Genomic DNA, 17444 nt, shown 5'->3' on the forward strand with positions numbered 1-17444 from the left:
TGTCATCTCATGAGAATGGGATAATGTAAAATACTTTTTTCGTTAGATTTTGGACTACAGGTTCTCATCGACTTACAGTGGGGTTATGTTCCCACAAAACCATTGAAAATAATTTAAGTCAAATATGAATGATATGATAAATAAGGCAGTAAGTAACTACTGTCAGATAAGATAAGATAAGATTTCGTTCGGATTTTTAACCCCGGAGGGTTAGTCACCCAGGATAACCCAAGAAAGTCAGTGCGTCATCGAGGACTGTCTAACTTATTTCCATTGGGGCCCTTAATCTTGTTCCCCAGGATGCGACCCACACCAGTCGACTAACACCCAGGTACCTATTTGCTGCTAAGTGAACAGGACAACAAGTGTAAGGAAACGTGTTGAAATGTTTCCACCCGCCGGGAATCGAACCCGGGCCCTCCATGTGTGAAGCGGGAGCTTCAGCCACCAGGTCACTGAATAATAAACAAATAATTACTCTAAATACACCAGTATTGAAAAGTCAGTAAATGAATACAAGTTATGGACTTGTTGCCTTCATATTAGGCAATTATCTCAAGTTTCATCTCCAAAGTAATTGTTGCCACACCATCATAAAGTTGAAATGTCCTGAGTGTGTGGTATTGTGATAAAAGAATAGCCATTTATTGCAGGAATACTACTCAAGTACATGTGTTTGAGGACACTTTCCATTTTATCACAGGAATTTTTTTGTATGTATGTATTTATTGTTTGTAGTTCATGTATATTTGTAAATACTGTAGGGGTTATACAACACCTGGCTTGGTTATGCAAAACTTGACTTGGTTATGCAATACCTGGTTTGCTTATGCAATATCAGGCTTGGTTGTGCAACATTTGGCTGAGCTATACAACTCCTGGCTGGGCTATAAAACACCTGGCTGGGCTATACACCACCTGGCTTGGTTATACACCACCTGGCTTAGTTATACTCAAATTATCTCTACAGATTCAGCATTTTCCATAAATGTAACAATTTTTCTGGCTAGGATGTTCATCTCTGGAGTACTGTAGCCACTGCTCCTGTGTCCTCACATCAAACAGGCAAATGTTAGTGTCTGCTAGATGGTTTGTATATAAGATCAAATGAATAGATCTTTGATTATGCAGCATCCTTGGCTGGGGTTGAACTAGAGTAAAAAACATGATAGTTACATAATTTTTTTTGATGTTCTGGTGTTGTTAGTGTTAGCAAAGTAGGAATAATCAGGGGATTCAGAGACCCTGGTTAGTGCAACTTTGAGTCCTGGAAGTGGGAAGTACAATACCTTAACTCTGAAGGATGGGTGAGGATGTTACAGTTCTGGAGGTAGGAAGTACAGTACCTGTACCCTGAAGGATGGGTGAGGATGTTACAGTTCTGGAGGTGGGAAGTACAGTACCTGTACCCTGAAAGATGGGTGAGGATGTTACAGTTCTGGAGGTGGGAAGTACAGCTCCTGTTACCTGAAGGATGGGTGAGGATGTTGCAGTTCTGGAGGTGGGAAGTACAGTACCTGCACTCTGAAGGTTGGTTGAGGATGTTTCAGTTCGAAGGGTCACATTAACTGTGGTGTTGCAGTGCTGCTGACAAGACAGCTATTGAATGAATGATGATGAATGTCTTTCCTATTTTATTTAATTGCCCCATCATGGTGGGAGACAACTGATATGTAAAAAAATATATATAATCTTTTTCTGTATTTTTTTCAGGTCTCTGTATTAAAAAGACTGCCACACAGTTTGAATGGCAGATGACCACTTGCTGGATAGTCAATGATGTATTTATTTAGCCACACAGTTATGTGCATGATAATGTGTATAAATAATGTGTATAAATGTGTAGGATGAGGATCTTCCATGACACTGTATATCTCTGAATTCATATTTTTATGCCTTTCTCATAATTCAGTGTTATACAGCAGCATTGTACAATCAGTGCCATTTTGTGATGTAGTGCTTGTGAAGTCACTGAGGGAGACATAACTCCAGTAAAGTGTTACACACCTTGCCTTGGCAAATAGCTGTCAGACACGCCTCTTGGCTTAAGTCAGGTCTTTTGTTCTTGAACTGGTGTCAGGTTGTAACATGTGGTCTGTGCCTTATGGGGAAGGGGAAGGGAGTGCTTTAATGACCATATAAGCTCAAGCTCAAGGAAACAGCTAGAGAGAGAGAGGGAGGTTGGTGACAGGTCTGGTGAGCGGGAGCCCTGGACAGTCGTGTGTGTAGTGGACCACACATGGCGAATCTTAGGTCAGCTGGTCGGTGAATTAAGAGTACAAGTCTGTGTTACTGACAACATCTACCCTTTCCCTGGTAATAAGTCTCATAGGTCAATTGTAATATTATGTAATTTTCCGTCAGGATATGTTGTATTCTCACTCTCTATGTTATTAAGTAAACTATAGTCATAGTTCCCATTTTTATTTGTACCCTCTTATGCCATTCCATATTCTGTTAAGCACTGGGATAATATACAGGAGATGGGTTCACTTGCTGGGATGCCTCAGGTAGAGCGGGTAAAGGTCTCACAATTTTCAGAAGCTCTTTTCAATGTGTCAGCCATATCCCACTGAGGCAGGGTGACCTAACAAGAAAAACAAAAGTCTTTTTTTTTTTTTTTATATTTAGTGATGTATACAGGAGGTGTTACTAGCCCTTTGCTGCTGGCATTTTAGTAGCCTCTTATGACACACATGACTTTCAGAGGAAAAATTATTTTCTTATGCTTAGATGTTGCTGGCATAGCAGTGTGGTACAGTTGTCTTAGTCATGGAACAATGATGGATAAAACCAGGATTACCTATACATTTATCATTTACAAGTCATAGTAATGGTATAGACATATACAGTATAGTACAGTACAGCGGTATCTCGGGATATGAAATTAATTTGTTCCAGAAGGCTGTTTGAGTGCCGATACCAAATGAATTTGTTCCCATAAGGAATAATGTAAATTAGATTAATCCGTTTCAGACCATCAAAAATACACTTACAAAAAGCACTTATATAAATGCATTTGCCTAATTGTTCGAGTTTTGAGCTGTTTGTATCCCGAGGTACCACTGTATGATGTTTGTATCCTGAGGTACCACTGTATAATGTTTGTATCCCGAGGTACCACTGTACTTTGGTTAGTGTGGATCTAGTGGGCCCAGAGATTTTAATATCAGTATTATATAATATTAATTATGAGATTTGTATATAACAGTGGTTTTGATCTGTCCCTAAAATACTGAGCAGAATAAACATGATTAAAGATCTATTAGAATTTTACCCAACTTATAATGACGATAAAGAATACAGCCTCTCGTCACTTAGCGATGTATTTGTTTACTGACGACTCGGACTTATGACAGTCCAGTATGCATACCTAAATATTGTATATTAGAGCTGATTGCCTCTATTCTGTTTATTACAATATACAGTACACTACTGTATAAACATTTAAAAAAAAACTAAAAATGTTATAAATGTTGAAGAGGTGACATTAAAACAATATCAAAGATGGTTGACACAGACTCTCTATCATTATAGTATGATCCTCACTTAGCCACAAATTTGTTTACTGACATGGTCTTAGGAACGGAACTCCATCGTTAAGTGAGGAGAGGCTGTATAACAGTACATACTAGGAAGTTAGAAAGACATTATATACTGATCAATGGTAATAAATAGCAGTAAAAATGTTATGTTAGAATCTTTTTTTATGTTTGCAATTATTCAAGTTCCCAAAATATTTTTAATGTAAATGTAATTAACCATTTGATTAGGGCTAGAACCATGTAAAACCATTATAGATTACACATAGTCTGGCTTTATGTTGTCCTAAATGCTGGACCTAATGAGCTGTCACTAGTCGAACTCGCAGAAAATCAATTTAGACTCTGTTTACTTTTTTTTTTAACCGAAATTAACTTTATTTCTTTATTTCAGCATGAAACAATGTTTGTACAACTGTTCCACTTTATACTGACCCACCACTGTGCTTCCCACTTTATACTGACCCTCCACTGTGCTTCCCACTTTATACTGACCCTCCACTGTGCTTCCCACTTTATACTGACCCTCCACTGTGCTTCCCACTTTATACTGACCCTCAATTCAATTCAAGTTTTTTCTCTATAAGGGTTACAATGTGGGGTTTACAGGTTTTGGGTATTGTGTGATTTACATGTTATAAAATACTAATTACAGAGGGGGCCACTAGGACACCTAGCATGGTTAGGCATTTCGGGCAGACTTAGATTAATTCTTAACATTAAATCCTTACAGATTATGGTATTAAGGCTAAGTGACTACATCATAATTTGTGAGTTTAGCAATGTGAATGCTTTTGTTTTGGCACAATACAAAGTGTCTATATTGGAGTATCATAGGCAAACTTATGACTAGTTAGGATTTATTATTTTAAGATTAAGGTTAGTATTTCTGGGTTTATAGTCAGTGGGTGAGTGAGTGTAATTGTGAACCACCAGGTGGTTATCATGTAGTTAGTTGTCGGGGTGTATCAGGGAGATAAGATGTTTTCTAACTGTAGTTTTGAAAGTGATGAATGTGTCTGCAGTTCTAGAGTTTTCAGGTAGGGCATTCCAGATTTTAGGTCCTTTGAAATACATTGAATTTTTGTATAGGTTTAGTCGAACACGGGGAATGTCATAGAGATGTTTGTGTCTGGTGTTATGCCTGTGGATCCTGTCACAACTATCAAGAAAGCATTTTAGGTCAAGGTTAATATTGGAATTTAAGGTCCTGTAGATATAGATTGCACAGTAATAAGTGTGGATGTTCTGAACAGGGAGTAAGTTTAGATCTATGAAGAGTGGGGGGTGTGTTGCTAGGGATGGGATTTAGTGATTATTCTTACTGTGGCTTTTTGTTGGGTTATTATTGGCTTTAGGTGTGTTGCTGCAGTTGAACCCCAAGCACAGATAGCATAGGTGAGGTATGGATATATAAGTGAATGGTATAGTGTGAGAAGGGCAGTTTGCGGCACGTAGTATCGTATCTTGGAGAGGATCCCCACCGTTTTGGATACTTTTCTTGTTATGTGTTGGATATGGGTGCTGAAATATAGGTTGTTGTCGAGGTATAGGCCAAGGAATTTGCCCTCATTATGTCTGGCTATTAGAGCGTTGTCGATCTTAATGTTAAGTTGCGCAACACCTGCTCTGCTACCAAACATAATGTAGTAGGTTTTGCCAGTGTTAAGTGTAAGTTTATTGGCTTTCATCCAAGTCGATATTTTGAGCAGCTCCTCGTTAATAATGGTGTTGAGGGTGGCACGATTAGGGTGGGAGATGACATAAGTCGTGTCGTCAGCAAAGAGAATGGGTTTCAGGTGTTGGGATATGTTTGGAAGATCATTGATGTAAATGAGGAAGAGCAGGGGTCCAAGGACACTTCCCTGCAGAACTCCAGTATCAAGTGGCTGTATTGATGAGGCTGTGTCTTTAATGGTGGCATCCTGATACCTATTAGAAAGGTAGGATTTAAAATATGCAAGCGCATGGCCTCTTATACCATAGTGGTCAAGTTTGTGGAGTAGGATGTTGTGGTCTACTGTGTCAAATGCTTTTCTTAGGTCAATAAAAATTCCTAGTGGATATTCCTTATTTTCCAATGCTGTGTAAAGCACGTTTAGCATTTTTATAATTGCATCATTAGTGCTTTTATTTTTCCTGAATCCAAATTGGCAGGGGTTGAGTATGTTTTGTGACGTCATAAATGAATGTAGTCTCCTGTGCACAAGTTTCTTGAAGATTTTGGATAGCAATGGTAAGTTTGATATTGGCCTATAGTTGTTTACATCTGTAGAGTCACCACCTTTATGTATTGGTGTAACCCTTGCTGTCTTGAGTAGTGTTGGGAAAATGCTAGTTTCTAGTGACTTGTTAAAAAGTAATGTAATAGCATGCGAAAGGACATCGGCCGCTCGCTTGTACAATAATGGTGGGACGTGAGACAGATTCCCTGAGTTATTTTTAAGTGACTTTATGATTGCGGTGACTTCCGTGGGCTCAGTTGGTACAAGTAGAAGGAATTTGGGAAATTCCCATCTAGGTAGTCCCTGGCACGGACATTGGTACGTGGGATTTTACTGGCGAGATTAGATCCTATGTTTGAGAAGAAGTCGTTTATCTTGTTAGCTGTATCAGTGGGATGCAGTGGTGTTTCATGAGGTTTAGTTAGAACAAAATTCTTGTTTTTTTTAAGTTTGTGGGTCCCCAGAATCTGGGAAAGTGTTTTCCAGGTCTTTTTTATATCTCCTCTTGTGTCAGTGAATCTGCTGGTGTAGTACAGTTGTTTGACTTTCTTTATTAATTTGGTGAGAACTGTTGAATATTGTTTAAGAATATCTTTGTGTATTAAGCCCTGTCTATATTGCTTTTCATATTGGTGTTTCTTATCAATGGATTTCAGAATGCTACTGGTTAGCCATGGGCAACCAAGCCGTTTATTCATGATCTGTTTAGTTTTATAGGACAATGTTTGTTGTATAGTCTAAGTATTTTGTTAAGAAAAATGTCTGTCCAATCGTCAGTACCATTGGCATTGGAGAATTCTGTAGGCCAGTCAACAGTCTCTAGGTCTGCTGTGAAATTCCTTATTGAGGCCTCGTCATGGAGTCTAAATGAAACTTTGTTGTATTCGAGTGGTGGCTTACTAATGTTTGTTAAGAGGAAGGTTGGGTAGTGGTCAGTAGTGCTGTCTGTGATTATCCCTGATTTAAGGGGGGCTAGTATATTGGTCCATATGTGGTCTATTATGGTTGCACTTGTCTCAGTCAGCCTGGTTGGTTTAGTTATTGTTGGTATGAGACGTGTGTTGTTCATATTGTTGATGAAATCAGTTACAGTCTGATCATCTGGTAGGCCAAGGTTGATACTGAAGTCTCCAGCTAAGAGAAGGTGGTGCTTGTTCATTTGTCTGTTTGTTATTAGTAACTTTAGATTCTCACTGAAGTTTGGGATGTTTGTGTGGGGTATCCGGTACATGTTTCCCACTTTATACTGACCCTCCACTCCAATTCATTCTAATGAGGACACTAGAGCACTCCAGGATGATTTGAATAGGCTGATGCAGTGGTCGGAGAAGTGGCAGATGCAGTTTAACCCCTAAACGGTCCAAAAGTATATATACGTCCACTTGCATAGCGCTCCAAATTTTTTGAGAAAAAAAATCCTTTTTTTTTTTAATAGGAAAAAAAAGAGCATATGGTACCCAGGCATCCCCAGTTATTTTAATATGGCACACAGTGAGTGCACACACCCATTCTTTCATGTCTAGGTGACTCAGGCTTATCATGGCAATGATGAATGAATGACAAAGAAAACGTATATATACGTTTGGGGCGCTACGCACGTGAACGTATATATACGTTTGGACTGTTTAGGGGTTAATATAGACAAATGAAAAGTTCTAAATGTTGGACAGGAAAATAACCATGCGACATATAAACTAAATAATGTAGATCTTAATATTACTGATTGTGAAAAGGATTTAGGAGTTCTGGTTAGCAGTAATCTAAAACCAAAACAACAGTGCATTTGTGTTCGCAAATAAGCTAACAGAATTCTTGGCTTCATATCTAGAAGTATAAGTAATAGAAGTCCTCAGGTTGTTCTTCAACTCTGTATATCCTTGGTTAGGCCTCATTTAGACTATGCTGCTCAGTTCTGGTCACCGTATTACAGAATGGATATAAATGCTCTGGAAAACATACAGAGGAGGATGACAAAGATGATACCATGTATCAGAAATCTTCCCTATTACCTGGAGTTTACCTGGAGAGAGTTCCGGGGGTCAACGCCCCCGTGGCCCGGTCTGTGACCAGGCCTCCTGGTGGATCAGAGCCTGATCAACCAGGCTGTTGCTGCTGGCTGCACGCAAACCAAAGTACGAGCCACAGCCCGGCTGGTCAGGAACCGACTTTAGGTGCTTGTCCAGTGCCAGCTTGAAGACTGCCAGGGGTCTGTTGGTAATCCCCCTTATGTATGCTGGGAGGCAGTTGAACAGTCTCGGGCCCCTGACACTTATTGTATGGTCTCTTAACATGCTAGTGACACCCCTGCTTTTCATTGGGGGGATGTTGCATCGTCTGCCAAGTCTTTGCTTTCGTAGTGAGTGATTTTCGTGTGCAAGTTCGGTACTAGTCCCTCTAGGATTTTCCAGGTGTATATAATCATGTATCTCTCCCGCCTGCGTTCCAGGGAATACAGTTTTAGGAACCTCAAGCGCTCCCAGTAATTGAGGTGTTTTATCTCTGTTATGCGCGCCGTGAAGGTTCTCTGTACATTTTCTAGGTCAGCAATTTCACCTGCCTTGAAAGGTGCTGTTAGTGTGCAGCAATATTCCAGCCTAGATAGAACAAGTGACCTGAAGAGTGTCATCATGGGCTTGGCCTCCCTAGTTTTGAAGGTTCTCATTATCCATCCTGTCATTTTTCTAGCAGATGCGATTGATACATGTTATGGTCCTTGAAGGTGAGATCCTCCGACATGATCACTCCCAGGTCTTTGACGTTGGTGTTTCGCTCTATTTTGTGGCCAGAATTTGTTTTGTACTCTGATGAAGATTTAATTTCCTCGTGTTTACCACATCTGAGTAATTGAAATTTCTCATCGTTGAACTTCATATTGTTTTCTGCAGCCCACTGAAAGAGTTGGTTGATGTCTGCCTGGAGCCTTGCAGTGTCTGCAGTGGAAGACACTGTCATGCAGATTCGGGTGTCATCTGCAAAGGAAGACATGGTACTGTGGCTGACATCCTTGTCTATGTCGGATATGAGGATGAGGAACAAGATGGGAGCGAGTACTGTGCCTTGTGGAACAAAGCTTTTCACCGTAGCTGCCTCGGACTTTACTCTGTTGATGACTACTCTGTGTTCTGTTAGTGAGGAAATTATAGATCTATCGACCGACTTTTCCTGTTATTCCTTTAGCACGCATTTTGTGCGCTATGAGGATAGACTGAGGGTCCTGAATTTGCACTCTCTCGAAAGGCGTAGAATTAGGGGGGATATGATTGAGGTGTGTAAATGGAAAACGGGAATAAATAAAGGGGATGTAAATAGCATGCTGAAAATTTCCAGCCGAGACAGGGCTAACAGCAATGATTTCAAATTGGAAAAATTCAGATTCAGGAAGGATATAGAAAAAGCACTGGTATGATAACAGACTCCCGAGTACAGTTATTGAGGCAAAAACGGTGTGTAGTTTTAAAAATAGGTTAGATAAATACATGAATGGGTGTGGATGGGTGTGAGTTGGGTCTGGTGCTGTGCTCCTTCCTTGAGTGGAGGTGACCAGACTGGGTGGGTCATTGGGCTAATCCGGGGGGGGGGGGGGACATGGACCTGCTCCACATGGGTCAGTAGGCCTGATGGTTCCATGTATCAGAAATCTTCCCTATGAGGATAGACTGAGGGCCCTGAATCTGCACTCTCTTGAAAGGCGTAGAATTAGGGGGGATATGATTGAGGTGTATAAATGGAAAACGGGAATAAAGGGGATATAAATAGCGTGCTGAAAATTTCGAGCCAAGACAGGACTTGCAGCAGTGGTTTCAAGTTGGAAAAATTAAGATTCAGGAAGGATATGGGAAAGCACTGGTTTGGTAATAGAGTTGTGGATGAATGGAACAAACTCCCGAGTACAGTTATTCAGGCTAAAACGTTGTGTAGTTTTAAATTTTAAGAGGTTAGATAAATACATGAGTGGGGGTGGGTGTGAGTTGGACCTGACTAGCTTGTGCTGCTGTAGGTCTAGTGCCATGCTCCATCCTTGAGTGGAGGTGACCAGACTGGGTGGGTCATTGGGCTAATCCAGGGGGGTGGGTCATTGGGCTAATCCAGGGGGGGGGACATGGACCTGCTCCACATGGGTCAGTAGGCATGTTGCAGTGTTCCTTCTTTCTTATGTTCTTTTGTTCACTGTGCTTCCCACTTTATACTGACCCCCACTGTGCTTCCCACTTTACACTGACCCTCCACTGTGCTTCCCACTTTATACTGACCCTCCACTGTGCTTCCCACTTTATACTGACCCTCCGCTGTGCTTCCCACTTTATACTGACCCTCCGCTGTGCTTCCCACTTTATACTGACCCACCACTGCGCTTCCCACTTTATACTGACCCTCCACTGTGCTTCCCACTTTACACTGACGTACTGTGCTTCCCACTTTATACTGACCCACCACTGTGCTTCCCACTTTATACTGACCCTCCACTGTGCTTCCCACTTTATACTGACCCTCCACTGTACTTCCCACTTTATACTGACCCTCCACTGTGCTTCCCACTTTATACTGACCCACCACTGTGCTTCCCACTTTATACTGACCCACCACTGTGCTTCCCACTTTATACTGACCCACCACTGTGCTTCCCACTTTATACTGACCCACCACTGTGCTTCCCACTTTATACTGACCCACCACTGTGCTTCCCACTTTAAACTGACCCACAACTGTGCTTCCCACTTTAAACTGACCCACAACTGTGCTTCCCACTTTATACTGACCCTCCACTGTCCTTCCCACTTTATACTAACCCTCCACTGTCCTTCCCACTTTATACTGACTCACCACTGTGCTTCCCACTTTATACTGACCCACCACTGTGCTTCCCACTTTATACTGACTCACCACTGTGCTTCCCACTTTATACTGACCCACCACTGTGCTTCCCACTTTATACTGACTCTCCACTGTGCTTCCCACTGTATTACTGACCCTCCACTGTGCTTCCCACTTTATAGGGACCCTCCACTGTGCTCATCACTTTATACTGACCCTCCACTGTGCTCCCCACTTTATACTGACCCTCCACTGTGCTCCCCACTTTATACTGACCCTCCACTGTGCTCCCCACTTTATACTGACCCTCCACTGTGCTCCCCACTTTATACTGACCCTCCACTGTGCTCCCCACTTTATACTGACCCTCCACTGTGCTCCCCACTTTATACTGACCCTCCACTGTGCTCTCCACTTTATACTGACCCTCCACTGTGCTCCCCACTTTATACTGACCCTCCACTGTGCTCCCCACTTTATACTGACCCTCCACTGTGCTTCCCACTTTATACTGACCCTCCACTGTGCTTCCCACTTTATACTGACCCACCACTGTGCTTCCCACTTTATACTGACCCACCACTGTGCTTCCCACTTTATACTGACCCTCCACTGTGCTCCCCACTTTATATTGACCCTCCGCTGTGCTCCCCACTTTATATTGACCCTCCGCTGTGCTCCCCACTTTATATTGACCCTCCGCTGTGCTCCCCACTTTATATTGACCCTCCGCTGTGCTCCCCACTTTATATTGACCCTCCGCTGTGCTCCCCACTTTATATTGACCCTCCGCTGTGCTCCCCACTTTATATTGACCCTCCGCTGTGCTCCCCACTTTATATTGACCCTCCGCTGTGCTCCCCACTTTATATTGACCCTCCGCTGTGCTCCCCACTTTATACCGACCCTCCGCTGTGCTCCCCACTTTATACCGACCCTCCGCTGTGCTCCCCACTTTATACCGACCCTCCGCTGTGCTCCCCACTTTATACCGACCCTCCGCTGTGCTTCCCACTTTACACCGACCCTCCGCTGTGCTCCCCACTTTACACCGACCCTCCGCTGTGCTCCCCACTTTACACCGACCCTCCGCTGTGCTCCCCACTTTATACCGACCCTCCTCTGTGCTCCCCACTTTATACCGACCCTCCGCTGTGCTCCCCACTTTATACCGACCCTCCGCTGTGCTTCCCACTTTATACCGACCCTCCGCTGTGCTTCCCACTGTATACCGACCCTCCGCTGTGCTTCCCACTGTATACCGACCCTCCGCTGTGCTTCCCACTTTATACCGACCCACCACTGTGCTTCCCACTTTATACCTACCCACCACTGTGCTTCCCACTTTATACCGACCCACCACTGTGCTTCCCACTTTATACCGACCCACCACTGTGCTTCCCACTTTATACCGACCCACCACTGTGCTTCCCACTTTCTACCATCTCACCACTGTGCATTCCACTTTATACTGACCCTCCACTGTGCTTCCCAATTTATACTGGCCCTCCACTGTGCTTCCCACTTTATACTGACCCTCTACTGTGCTTCCCACTTTATACTGACCCTCCACTGTGCTTCCCACTGTATACTGACCCTCCACTGTGCTACCCACTTTATACTGACCCTCCACTGTGCTACCCACTTTATACTGACCCTCCACTGTGCTTCCCACTGTATACTGACCCTCCACTGTGCTTCTCACTTTATACCGACCCTCCACTGTGCTTCTCACTTTATACTGACCCTCTACTGTGCTTCCCACTTTATACTGACCCTCCACTTTGCTTCCCACTGTATACTGACCCTCCACTGTGCTACCCACTTTATACTGACCCTCCACTGTGCTTCCCACTGTATACTGACCCTCCACTGTGCTTCTCACTTTATACTGACTGTCCACTGTGCTTCCCAATGTTTACTGACCCTTCACTGTGCTTCCCACTGTATACTGACCTACCACTGTGCTTCCCACTTTATACTGACCCTGCACTGTGCTTCCCACTGTATTACTGACCCTCCACTGTGCTTCCCACTTTATAGGGACCCTCCACTGTGCTTCCCACTGTATACTGAGCCTCTGCTGTGCTTCCCACTGTATACTGACCTTCCACTGTGCTTCCCACTGTACACTTGCACTAACCCTCCACTGTGCTACCCACCTTACTCGCACTAACCCTCCACTGTGCGACCCACCTTACACTCGCACTAACCCTCCACTGTGCTACCCACCTTACACTCACACTAACCCTCCACTCCTTTATCTGCTACCACATATATCCACGTTTTCAATATATAACCCATGTGGTTTTAGCTTCTATTGTACTGTATGTTATTGAAGGTGTGTCCTGTCCTCAGCTCAAACATGACATTATTGTTGAAGAATCAGACACATATACATATGATTATATTTATTTGTAGATGTTGAACCATCCAGTGACTTTATTAATAGAAGGACGTATGTTCTTGTATTGATAAAGACACTGGATGGTGCAACATTTATAAATAAAGATACCCAGATGTTGTACATCTGGGTATCTAATTATTTATCTTGTTGGTATTGTATAACATTCATGTACAACATGGTATTGTATACCATTCATGTACAACATGGTATTGTATACCATTCATGTACAACATGGTATTGTATACCATTCATGTACAACATGGTATTGTATGCCATTCATGTACAACATGGTATTGTATACCATTCATGTACATGGTATTGTATACCATTCATTTACAACATGGCTGCCTCTCTTACAAATTTTGCATGTTCTGTGACTAAAATATTGTGGTTTTTATGAGTGAGGGGGTCGGTAGAAGGAAATAAACGGCCCAGGATGAGAATACAGCAAGTTCTCGAATAACATCGTTTTCTTATAACGTTGATGTGATAATAAAATTGAATGAATGTAATTATAAATTATTGTAACCCTAGAATTCATAAAGTATGTGATAATCATACGATAATTGTTTTGCTTAAAGTTAGTCTCCAGGATTTACTGTATGGGTCATGGACTGGGTCACAGGGATGTTGACCCCCGAAGCCTCCTCCAGGTATAGTTGAGGAAGATACAATGGAACCCTGGTACTTGAACTCAATTCATTCTAGAAGGCTGTTCGAGTGCCTATCCATTGGAGTATTGAACAAATTCTTCCCAACTAATTTTCTTGTTGGTCGGCTGTTATCACTAATCTTCGTAGGCCCTGTAGCGATTATACAAATATAAAAAAAAAATGCCAAAAATGCAAAGAAACACGAAATAGTTTACAGTGAAGTTCTGGCAGGTCTAAAACTAAAGTAAATGCATTATTGAACATAAATATGCAGCTTAAACAAAAAAAAGTTAATGTTTGTACAACAAAGAATTAACACAACCATGCGATGAAATTCCTAACAAAATTGATAATAAAAATGGAAAGTCATTATAATCAGAAGTGCTAATGAAGGTTGAAAAATACAGAAATAGTATGAAAGAATTGTTATGTGGCATGACATAAGACAAACATAAAGAACCAAGACAACTTACAACTGGAAAAAACTTTTGATACAGATATTGAAGCATCAAGGATGCTGGTGAGGGGCTCTTGATCTAGGGGATTGGAGCTGTGCTTCTACCCCAGCTCCCCTTCAGGTGCTGTACAATCCCTACAGGTTTAGTGCTCTCCCATAATTTTTTATTAACACATTGGCCTTCTCCCACCAAGGCAGGGGGGCCCAAAAAAGAAAAACTTTCATTACTGTTCACTCCATTACTGTCTTACACTACGGTTATAAAACTGCAACATTAACACCCCTCCTTCAGAGTGCACTGTACTTCCCATCTCCAGGAATCAAGTCCAGCTTGCTGGTTTCCCTGAACCCCTTCATAAATGTTACCTTGCTTACACTCCAACAGCACATCAAGTCCTAAAAATCATTTGCCTCCATTTGCTCCTAACATGCTCACGCATGCTTGCTGGACGTCCAAGCCCCTCGCACACAAAACCTCCTTTACCCCCTCCAACCTTTCGTAATCTCACTCTCCTACTTACTCAAACCTGAGCTTCGCTATCCTCGTAAAAACTCTTCACTGCACAGTACAAGTACATAATACAGTGGACCCCCGCATAACGATTACCTCCGAATGCGACCAATTATGTAAGTGTATTTATGTAAGTGCGTTTGTACGTGTATGTTTGGGGGTCTGAAATGGACTAATCTACTTCACAATATTCCTTATGGGAATAAATTCGGTCAGTACTGGCACCTGAACATACTTATGGAGTGAAAAAATATCGTTAACCGGGGGTCCACTGTATAAATACTGAAGCAGATACACTACCAGGAACTACCATTATCACCATCACTACCATTAACTACTACCATCACTACCTAACATGTTAATGTGCCTCAAGAACTATCCTAGCATGGGCCAGTAGGCCTACTGCCATACTTCTCTAATATTTACACTTATGTTTCTCCAACCTATAAACTGTGGTTACGAGCTTATAAACTTTGGGAATGCTTGAAGTTCCTAAACCTGTACTCTCTTTACCTTCCCTTCTCGCTGATGGACCCACCTTTCATCCGGACTCTCTCATTGACTTTTTGAGAACAACTGACTTACTTCACAAATTCTGATACCTTCAGCCCTTTCTACTTCAATCTCTTGCTACCCTCTACCCCCGTACTATCCCCTGCCCCGCTGTTTTCTGTAACCTGCTGATCATCCCCCATCCCTTCTGCCATCCAATTCCCTTGCTTCCTTCCCTACCCTGCAGCGCTGTATAGCCCTTGTGGCTTAGCGCTTCTTTTTGATTATAATAATAATCCTAAACCTGTACTCCCTAGAATGCAGGAGGGAGAGATACATGATTATATACACCTGGAAAATCCTAGAGGGACTAGTACCAAACTTGCACGTGAAAATCATTCCCTGTGGAAGCAAAGGACTCGGCAGATGATGCAACATCCCCCCAATGAAAAGCAGGGGTGCCACTAGCATGAGAGAGAATACAATAAGTGTCAGGGGCCCAAGACTCTTCAACTGCTTCCCAGTGTACATCAGGGGGATTGCCAATAGACCCCTGGCTGTCTTCAAGCAGGCACTAAACAAGCACCTAAAGTCGGTACCTGACCAGCCGGGCTGTGGTTTGTATGTTGAATTATGTGCGGCTAGCAGTAACAGCCTGGTTGATCAGGCCCTGATCCATCATGAGGCTTGATCATAGACTGGGCTGTGGGGGCATTGACCCCCTGAACTTTCTCCAGGTATACCAGATATGATCTATCACAATAAATTTTGATACAAGATTATTGTCTTAGTTACTGTGTCTACAACTACAGATGGCACCTATAACATTGCACTTCGGTGCCATCTTGTATAAGGAAAATGATAGTGCTCGGAGTTAGTCACTACACTGCATTCAGGGTGCCACCTAGTGCAGGGAGACCGCTGTGTGACGGGTGGGTTTAGTGCTTAGTTTTGATAATGGCACAAAGTTAATGAAAATGGCACTAGGTTGCCATCTATTGGAGGAAGAATAAATTGAATTAGTTAATTTTTTGCACAATAGATGGCCCTAAATATTACTAATGAACTTGGCTGCCATCTATTGTTGTAATTATTTACTAAATCTAGTTCAGTTTTTGCATAATAGATGGCACTAAGTTAATGAAAATGGGAAGATAAATGGTAGACTAAACTAAAAATTTTTTTAGTTCACTTTTCGCTCAATAGATGGCGAAAAAAAAAATTGAAAATGGGAAGATAAAGTAGGGTAGACTAAACTAATTTTTTTTTTAGTTCACTTTTTGCTCAATAGATGGCGAAAAAAAAATTGAAAATGGGAAGATAAAGTAGGGTAGACTAAACTAATTTTTTTTTAGTTCACTTTTTGCTCAATAGATGGCGAAAAAAAAATTAAAAAAAGGGAAGATAAACTAGGGGAGACTAAACAAAATATTTTTAGTTTATATTTTGCACAATAGATGGTGCTGAAAATTACTAATGGAAATGGCACTTGGCTGCCATCTATTGTGAGAATTATGAACTAAACTTTTAGTTCATTTTTTGCACAATAGATGGTGCTGAAAATTACTAATGAAAATGGAACTTGGATGCCATCTAGTGAGAGAATTGTGAACTAAAAATATTTTATTGTCTCCCCTAATTAATCTTCCCATTTTCAATTTTTTTTTTCGCCATCTATTGAGCAAAAAGTGAACTAAAAAAAAATTAGTTTAGTCTACCCTACTTTATCTTCCCATTTTCAATTTTTTTTTTCGCCATCTATTGAGCAAAAAGTGAACTAAAAAAAATTTTAGTTTAGTCTACCCTTTATCTTCCCATTTTCTTTAACTTAAAGCACCATCTATTATGCAAAAACTGAACTAGATTTAGTAAATAATTACAATAATAGATGGCATCCAAGTGCCATTTTCAATTTTTAGTGCCATCTATTGTGCAAAATTAACTAATTTAGTTTATTCTCCCTACAGTAGATGGCAACCTGGTGCCATTTTCATTAACTTTGATACCTATTGCAGCAAGTGATGCTAACTCGTTCTGTTACCGAGGGTGAAGCACAAAACCTACAGAGGTCATATTATAATCAAAAAGAAGCGCTAAGCCACAAGGGCTATACAGCTACAGAGGTCATAGTGTGCCTGGGAAATGGGAGGCAATTATAATCATAACTAAGAGCTAAACCCACAAGGGTCAATGAGAGGTAGGCCAATTCAATCCAAGAGAGGATTATTACAATCAAGGGGGAGCACTAAACCTGTAGAATTATACAGCACACATAGGGGAAAGGACTGAAGGTATTCAGGCTCAATTCAGGGAACTGGAGCACAGATCCAATTCCCTAAATCAAG

This window comes from Cherax quadricarinatus, chromosome 76 (assembly GCF_038502225.1).
Source record: "Cherax quadricarinatus isolate ZL_2023a chromosome 76, ASM3850222v1, whole genome shotgun sequence".
Lineage (NCBI taxonomy): Eukaryota > Metazoa > Arthropoda > Malacostraca > Decapoda > Parastacidae > Cherax > Cherax quadricarinatus.